Consider the following 7875-nt stretch of genomic DNA (forward strand, 5'->3'; position numbering starts at 1 on the left):
TTTGTTACAGTGCTCCATTATAAACCAACATTAAGACAAGACAGACAATACACTAACTAAGAATAGTACAATATATACATATATATAAATACATACATAAGTCACTCATAAATAAATAGCTGAAAAAGAAACATGCGTAGCTGTTCTAGGTTATACAGCTTTTTGTCAATTTCCAATGAGTAACTCAATGAATTAACCTTGAAGACCTTGGTGGTTGAATCAGAAACAAAATACTTTATTAATCCCAGATGAAATTTTGTAAGCCAAATTTTAATGGACTGTTAACATGACTACACTATGCCCCTGCAAGGTTTTATCAGAATTCACTAAAATGCTACCAGAAACATAACCTACTTGGCAGATAGGTTCATGGTAATAACTTTAGTGGTGCATACATAGGCAGGTTGGCTATTTCTTCCTGCATTCTACTAAACAGAGCTGTTTTGGCTGCGGAGTCACATTTAGCACTCTATCAGACACGCCAGCTTTCTTTCAGAAAATTAATGTTTATAGGAGAATATACATGGATACAAAAAGGTATTCAAGAAATGCCCTATAGTTACCCCATGTTGATGAAGCACTTCTAATGAGTAACACACGTGTTTACTATGCTGTCTCATGGTACCTCCAAAGATATCCTTATCTTGGGAAGCACAGAGGATGTCCAGGTTGTAATGCGTAGCACTCTTATGCAGGCTATTGTAAAACAGCAGCATTGTTTCAGATTTGTAATTGCGTATCCTTCGTGCCTCTGTGTTTGTTTTTGTGTGAAAGTACTCCTGGATGACAGCATTATCTGTGCGTGTGCAGTAGCATCTTCATGCTTTGTAGTTCGCATCAAGCAGAGGGTGGACAAATTGCTAAGACAGCTGATCCTCTTTAACCAAACATTGGTAAAGGCTATAAAAAAAAGAATAGATTGATCTTTAATTTGGCTCTAAGTGATTCTTGTCTTAGTAGTAAAGGCTTGTATACTTTTTAAATGCAGATGTGCTTTGATTCACATTGACTCTACCCTTAAATGCTAAACAGCAGCTCTCCCTAGTGGCTACAGAAAAAAAACAAAATTGCAAAATATATCCATTTTCAAAGTTCACTGAGTTCAGTAGTTGATGTAATGGAACAGTTCTGTGGTAACAGTGTTCTGTCTTTTTATTAATTTCCAATACATTCTTAATTTTCTGTCTGCTCACATTGTCCCCACTGTCTTCTGTTCCAATCTATTTCTTATCTATTTCTTATTTTCCATCCTTTATTACCTTCTCTCCAGGATGATTGGCTCACATGCCAAAGAAACTGGTTATACCTAGGTATCTTTTTGGCTGAAGACATCAAGAGGCAACTGCCTGCTGAGTCAAATATGTTTCTCAAGGTTGGGAAGTCCTGGAAAGAGATTGTGGCTAAAGTTAATAAGATACCCAATGACCTTAAAGCAGCCACACAGTGTGGTATTTTACCAAACAGAATGCATAGAAATTAGGCATAGGCATGTTAATGCTGAAAGAGAAAGAAACATGAAAACATATGCATTTATGCAAGTGAATATATTGAGACAGCACACATGCCTTGTTGATATCCCAAACAGATCTGTTGGCGACTGTTTAGTGGAAAATGCTCTTTTAATGAGCTACAGAAGTGTCTAGAAGCTTACCTGGAGTCCAAGAGCATCATCTTTCCCAGGATATTCTGCACACATTTGTTTGTTACACACGACAACAGCAGACCTTTACAAAGTACTCTTTTTATATTATTGAAACATTTTCAAACAGCATCTTTTTTGTTTTAACAATCCCATTTCCAAAAGTATCAAAGTGCAAAATGCAAATAAAAACCGATCTTTGTTTATCCTGAGAATTTTTTCTATTTTTATGAGAAAATTAGCACATTTTGAATTTTATTGCAGGAACATGGCTCCAAAAAGTTGAGACCAGGGTAACAGAAAGCTGGGAAAGTAAGTAGTACTAAAGTAATATAAAGTATAAAAAATAGCATCTTTAGTTTCTCAGAAGTAAAGAAGTAAATGGAGGAGTCAGCTGAACAGCAAGAACAAGATCCAGGCTATCAACACCTACACCCTGCCTGTGATCAGGTACCCTGCTGGGATAATAAGCTTGCCAAAGGAGGAGATAAAAGCCACTGACATATTCAATTCAATTTTATTTATATAGCGCCAAATCACAACAAAAGTCGCCTCAAGGAAACACAAGGAAGCTCCTGACCATGCATGGATGGTTTCACCCCAGGTCCAGCACTCTGAGGCTGTATGCTAAGTGGAAGGAAGGAGGCTGGGGACTAGTGAGTTTCAGGACCACAGTCCAGGATGAGGCAACATCCACAAATGCATCAGGAAGATGGCTCCAACCAACTGCGTGCTCAGTGAATATCCCAGGCAGCAGAAATCCAAGAAAGAGGAGGAACCATCATGGAAGGACATGGTATGTATCGCCGGCAGATAGAGGAGGTGGCTGATATCCAGACATCCTTCCGGTAGCTGGATGAAGCTGGACTGAAAGACAGCACAGAGGTACTAATCATGACAGTACATTAGCAAGCTCTGAGCCCAAGATCCATCTACCACACCAGGCAAGACCTCAGGTGCAGCCTGTGTAAAGATGCCCCTGAGACAATCCAGCACATAACAGCAGGGTGCAAGATGATAGCAGGCAAGCCATACATGGAACGCCATATCCAAGTGGCCGGCATAGTATACAGGAACATCTCTGACAAGTATGGACTGGAAGTCCCAAGGTCAAAATGGGAGATGCCTCCAAAGGTGGTGGAGAATGACCAAACTAAGATCCTGTGGGACTTCCAGATACAAATGGACAAAATGGTGGTGGCTAACCAACCAGATATAGTGGTGGTAGACAAGCGGAAGATGAAAGCCGTAGTGACTGATGTAGCGATACTAAATGACAGCAACATCAGGAAGAAGGAACACGAGAAGCTGGAGAAGTACCAAGGGCTCAGAGAAGAGCTTGAGAGGATGTGGAGGGTGAAGGTAATGGTGGTCCAAGTGGTAATTGGAGCACTCGGTGCAGTGACTCCCAACCTAGGCGAGAGCCTCCAGCAGATCCCAGAAACAACATCGGAGATCTCTGTCCAGAAGAGCGCAGTCCTGGGAACAGCTAAGATACCGCCCAGGACCCTCAAACTTCCAGGCCTCTGGTAGAGGACCCAAGCTTGAAGGTAGACTGAACAATCAGCCGAGACTGCAAGACCAGACTGACCAACCTGTGCATTGCCTGGATTTATTACAAGAAGGCCTATGACTCAATGCCCCACATATGGATCCTGGAATGCCTAGAACTATAAAAGATCAACAGGACCCTAAAAGAGCCTTCATCAGGAACTCAATGGGGATGTGGCGCACGACACTAGATGCCAACTTCAAAGCCCATAGCACATGTCACCATCAGGTGCGGGATCTACCAAGGAGATGCTCTGTCCCCATGTATGTATGTATGTATGTATAGATAGATAGATAGATATTAATATACTGAAATTTACAATTTGAAAGCTGCAGCCCTTTTCAAAAAATGGGTCAGTGGTATTTCTTTCACTGCATTGCATCACATCACTTACATTACTCTTCTTTTGAGACCACTAAGGCCAATTGTTGTAGTTTTAAAATCAGTCTTTTGCTGGATTGTAGCTTATCTTTTTCGAAAACCTCCCTGCTTCATTAAGAAATTATGGTGCTTAACAGATATAAACATTACTCTTGCCATGTGTGTGATTGCAACCCCATATCATCATGTTACCTCTTGCACTTATCATGAGCCTCTCCTGTTGTCCGGAGGATATGACGGTCATGATTTCCTGATATAATTTCAAATTTTGAATGGACAATTTTCAACTTCATCTTTCTCCATCTTAAATGATCTCAGGCCCTGAAAACACAGCAGCTTTTTCAAATTTTAGATCTTTTTTTCTATTTATTCCTTTAATGATGTCAACTTTTAAATAGCATTTGTGCTATATGCTGTAATTTTCACTTCGTATTTGTAGTTATGTTTAATCTATTGACACCTGACTACTTGAAGATCATGGCCAATTATCATCATTTTTTTTCTTTAATTCAGTTATGTACTACAGAAATCTGTAATTCTTTACATTTTACATTTTGCGTTTAAAGAAAATAGAAGAAGATTATTCTTAAATTCTAACTATTTGCACACTCTGCTTGTATTTATGCTTTTTCTCAGACGTATAGATTTTGCTTCTTATCCAGTGATTAGCTGCTAAAGATTCTGGCTCAGACATATAACCTTCAAGCAGTGCAGGCTCACCTCAGGAAGTGTTTTGATGCCATTACACGACTAGAGTTTGCTTTATTGGCCGAAGAACCTTCTGGTGCTCCAGAAATGGTGGGTGCTGGAGAACAGAGGACCATATATAGCAAAGACATCCTGAATATGGCCTTCCCTGAGGGAGAAAAGGTCAGGTTTGAGTAACCTTCACACTTGTGATCATTATTCTCTGACTGTGTTTTATTCAGCCTGTTATTTTCTTGTTCCAGTCCTTACTAAAAGGGTAGATAGAAATTGAAAAAAAAAAAAAAAAAACCCTTATATCTCATAAAATCGCTTATACTCATCTATCTGGCAGATTAGAATCCTTAGATTGGACCACCGATTGAGCTACCAGTTGCTGTTAGGTATCCAGTAATTTGAAAGCAAGAAAAAGCCTGCGTGCACATCTTTCAAGTGAACAGTTTTGCATAACAGTATTATTAATTTGAATAATAGTCATTCTAATCATAAAGTTTATGTAATTTTTAATTGCAGTTGCAGAATTTTAAATTTCAGCTCTCTCACTGTGGTGAGAATTATTTTGCATTATGCAAGAACTCCTACAGACAGCATTTAAAGCAAAAAACGGACATTCCCAGTTTTAATTTGTACCCAAAATTAAAACATTTGAAAATGAAAAGCGGTATTGTCACGAAAACTTTGTTGGCAAGAGTGTTATAATTGACAGCTGTATTCAGATGAAGTCCACTCTCTGCTCCTCTGGAAATTACAGTATATCATAACAAGACACAACAGATGTAATCAAATCCTCATCCCCAAGTGATTCTGCTGCTCTGTGCATGAGGGAATGTCGAAGATTGGCTTTGCAGTGTGGAGGATGCTAGATTTTCCTCACAGCAACAGCTTAGCAAGGAGGCCATTACAGCCTACCAGGTGAAGTCTACGGAGGAATAAGTGGTGGCTGGATACCCATCGCAGATACACACATAGAACACACACACACATATACACAAAATTTGTGAGAGTGTGTGTGTACATTAATCTATGTATCTGTGATTAGTGGGATGGGTGTCCAGTGTGTGTGTGTGTGTGTGTGTGCGTGTGTGCTTGCTTACTCTTTCTTTATACGAGATTTTAATTTCACTTTGTTTTTGCGTCCACCAGGTGGTGCTGACCATATCACAGATGATGTAGGGCAGGGACGTGGAAACACACTTGGAGAGAGACCATGACCGTTTGGCAGTACAAATTCTCACTGTGCCTTCTTTATTGTGTGATTAAATTTTAACCTGACCAAACAAGCCTGCACATTTTAATGACATCACCACTGACACAAATGCCATGTCGTCACCATCGATATCCATGCCAGGGACATTGTCACCTATCTAGTTTGGGAAAAGGTACGATAGACCAGCGTCAGTTGACCATTGATAAACGTCTGTTCTTGGCTTAATATAATACGTATAATACGTACAAGATTTAACTGGAGATTTTTCCTGTGATCAGTGTAACTTAGGTTTAAAACTTGACTTGACTCGAGGCTTTCTTTTGATTGATATCAGGTACAACTTGGACTTGAATGGCAGAGACAACTATCCTTCAAGTGGGACATGAACTTAAACAACTGTGTAGCAACAATTGAGCTGTCCACATGCATTTACGGCTATGAATATCTGGGATACCTTCCTAGAATGGTTATCACACCACTCGCAGTAATAGAGAGCCAGTCGTCCACAAGCCAAAAGGTTGGTGGTTATATCCCAGTTCCTCCCAGTGCATCTATCTGAATGTAGAGTTTTAGGTTAAAGTGGTTAGGCATAGAAAAAAGCACTTGTGTGAATGTGTGAATGAGGCTTGTAGTAAGAAAGTGCTTTGAGTGCTCAAATAGAGTAGAAAAGAGTAGAGTTCCAGTTCTAAGTATCTAAACAGTTTTCCATTTTTTTTTTGTTTGGTGCTCTGCTTAAAAATGTGAGAGATTAAACAGAGTCAAATATAACAGAGCACAAAACAACTAACAAAATCATCATATATTATTAGTAATAGTTAATCAACATATTCAATAGAGATATTTATACAGCACATTAAAATGCAGAGTTTACAAATTAGTTTGACAAACAAGCTCAATCAGAATGATGGTGAATTCAATTAGACAGACTCTTTGAAGTCTTTATTGCATCTGATTGTAACAACTTTCAACTCATATTTTAGGATTATTGTTCTGCTGAATGTACCAATGAGAGTTTGTTAATACATATATTTGCTCTGCTTACATTCTGTTGTTTTGCTCAACAGTTAAATCATCTGTACATGTTATTGTACACCTTCCATCGGCAGACACACATACCAAAGCTATAACAGATGCAGTTTTGACAGTTGCGATAGGTTGCTTTGTCAAAATTGAACACATATTAAAAGTGCTGAAATACAGGGCCTGGAGAAATAAAAAGGTGCAACTGTTCAGCTTCTAATAATGTGGACTATATCTATTGATACCTGCCTTACACTGACTGAGCCTTGGTTTAAAATGACACATACACTTGTAAATAAAGTATTATTGATGTAAAACTGGTTGCATAAATTACACTTACATTGTGGCACATTTTTGTAAATGGTGTGTTGTTTCATTTCGACTTCTCTTGAATCCCATACAGGTTAGGGTTTCGAGTAAGTTTTTTTCTGTCTTTTTCAGTTTCATAGAAACATGCATCCATTCTTTTTCTGTTATCTCTTTTTGTCAATACAGGAATATTTTTTGTGTCTTTTTTAAATAACTTTGAATGTACTACATTGCAAACATATGTTTTTAACAGAGTGCTGCCTGTGACAATCTGACTGAATCTACTACCATGTACCATTAGATGGCACTATTGCTTTGTGGCAGTTAAACTATATGGTCGTGTGCAACTATGCAGCATTAATCTTTCTTATTTAATGTAACTGTTCTCTATTGTCTGTTTACCTCTTGATTAGTAGCTGTTTGAGTTACGGAAATCAGTGGTAGGAATTCAACTGTAGCTATAATAGATAACATGTATTATTAAGACGATAAATATTTTGTTTTTTTAAATTTGCATTAATTAGAGTATAAATTTAGTACAGGACCCAAACAATGACTCTGTCTTACAAAATAGAAAATTCAAAACTTAAGATTCAAGCATACTTGATAAATATATTTAAACTGTTTTCTCTTTGTTTGTTTGTTTATTTGTTTCATCATTTTTTTCCCATCAATTACGATCCGTTAACAATAACACAACTTGTTAATATTAATCCATATGTAATAACCTTTTGACTGAATATTTGAATATATCTTTATTCTAAAACCCCACAAACTTCTAAATGCCCCACCGAATTTTAATTTGAAACCTACTGTGCTTTTCATTTAAGGTGCTATTCAATTATTTCTCTTGCAGTTCAGATAGGTTGGAGTCAGTATTGCTGAAAGCCCATACTGACAAGACAGCTGGGAAAGCATTCTCTCTGTCTTCTGTAGTTTGTTATTGTTAAACAACACCTGAAGTAGATTAAAGCTGGACAGGTGTTTGGATTTATCCAGGCTGGAATCCCATTTTTCGTCCAGATCTTCCTGTGTGGCTTACCAACATATAGGGCGATCTGT

The sequence above is a fragment of the Rhamphochromis sp. 'chilingali' genome, assembly GCF_963969265.1.
Source record: "Rhamphochromis sp. 'chilingali' genome assembly, chromosome: 4".
NCBI classification, from domain to species: domain Eukaryota; kingdom Metazoa; phylum Chordata; class Actinopteri; order Cichliformes; family Cichlidae; genus Rhamphochromis; species Rhamphochromis sp. 'chilingali'.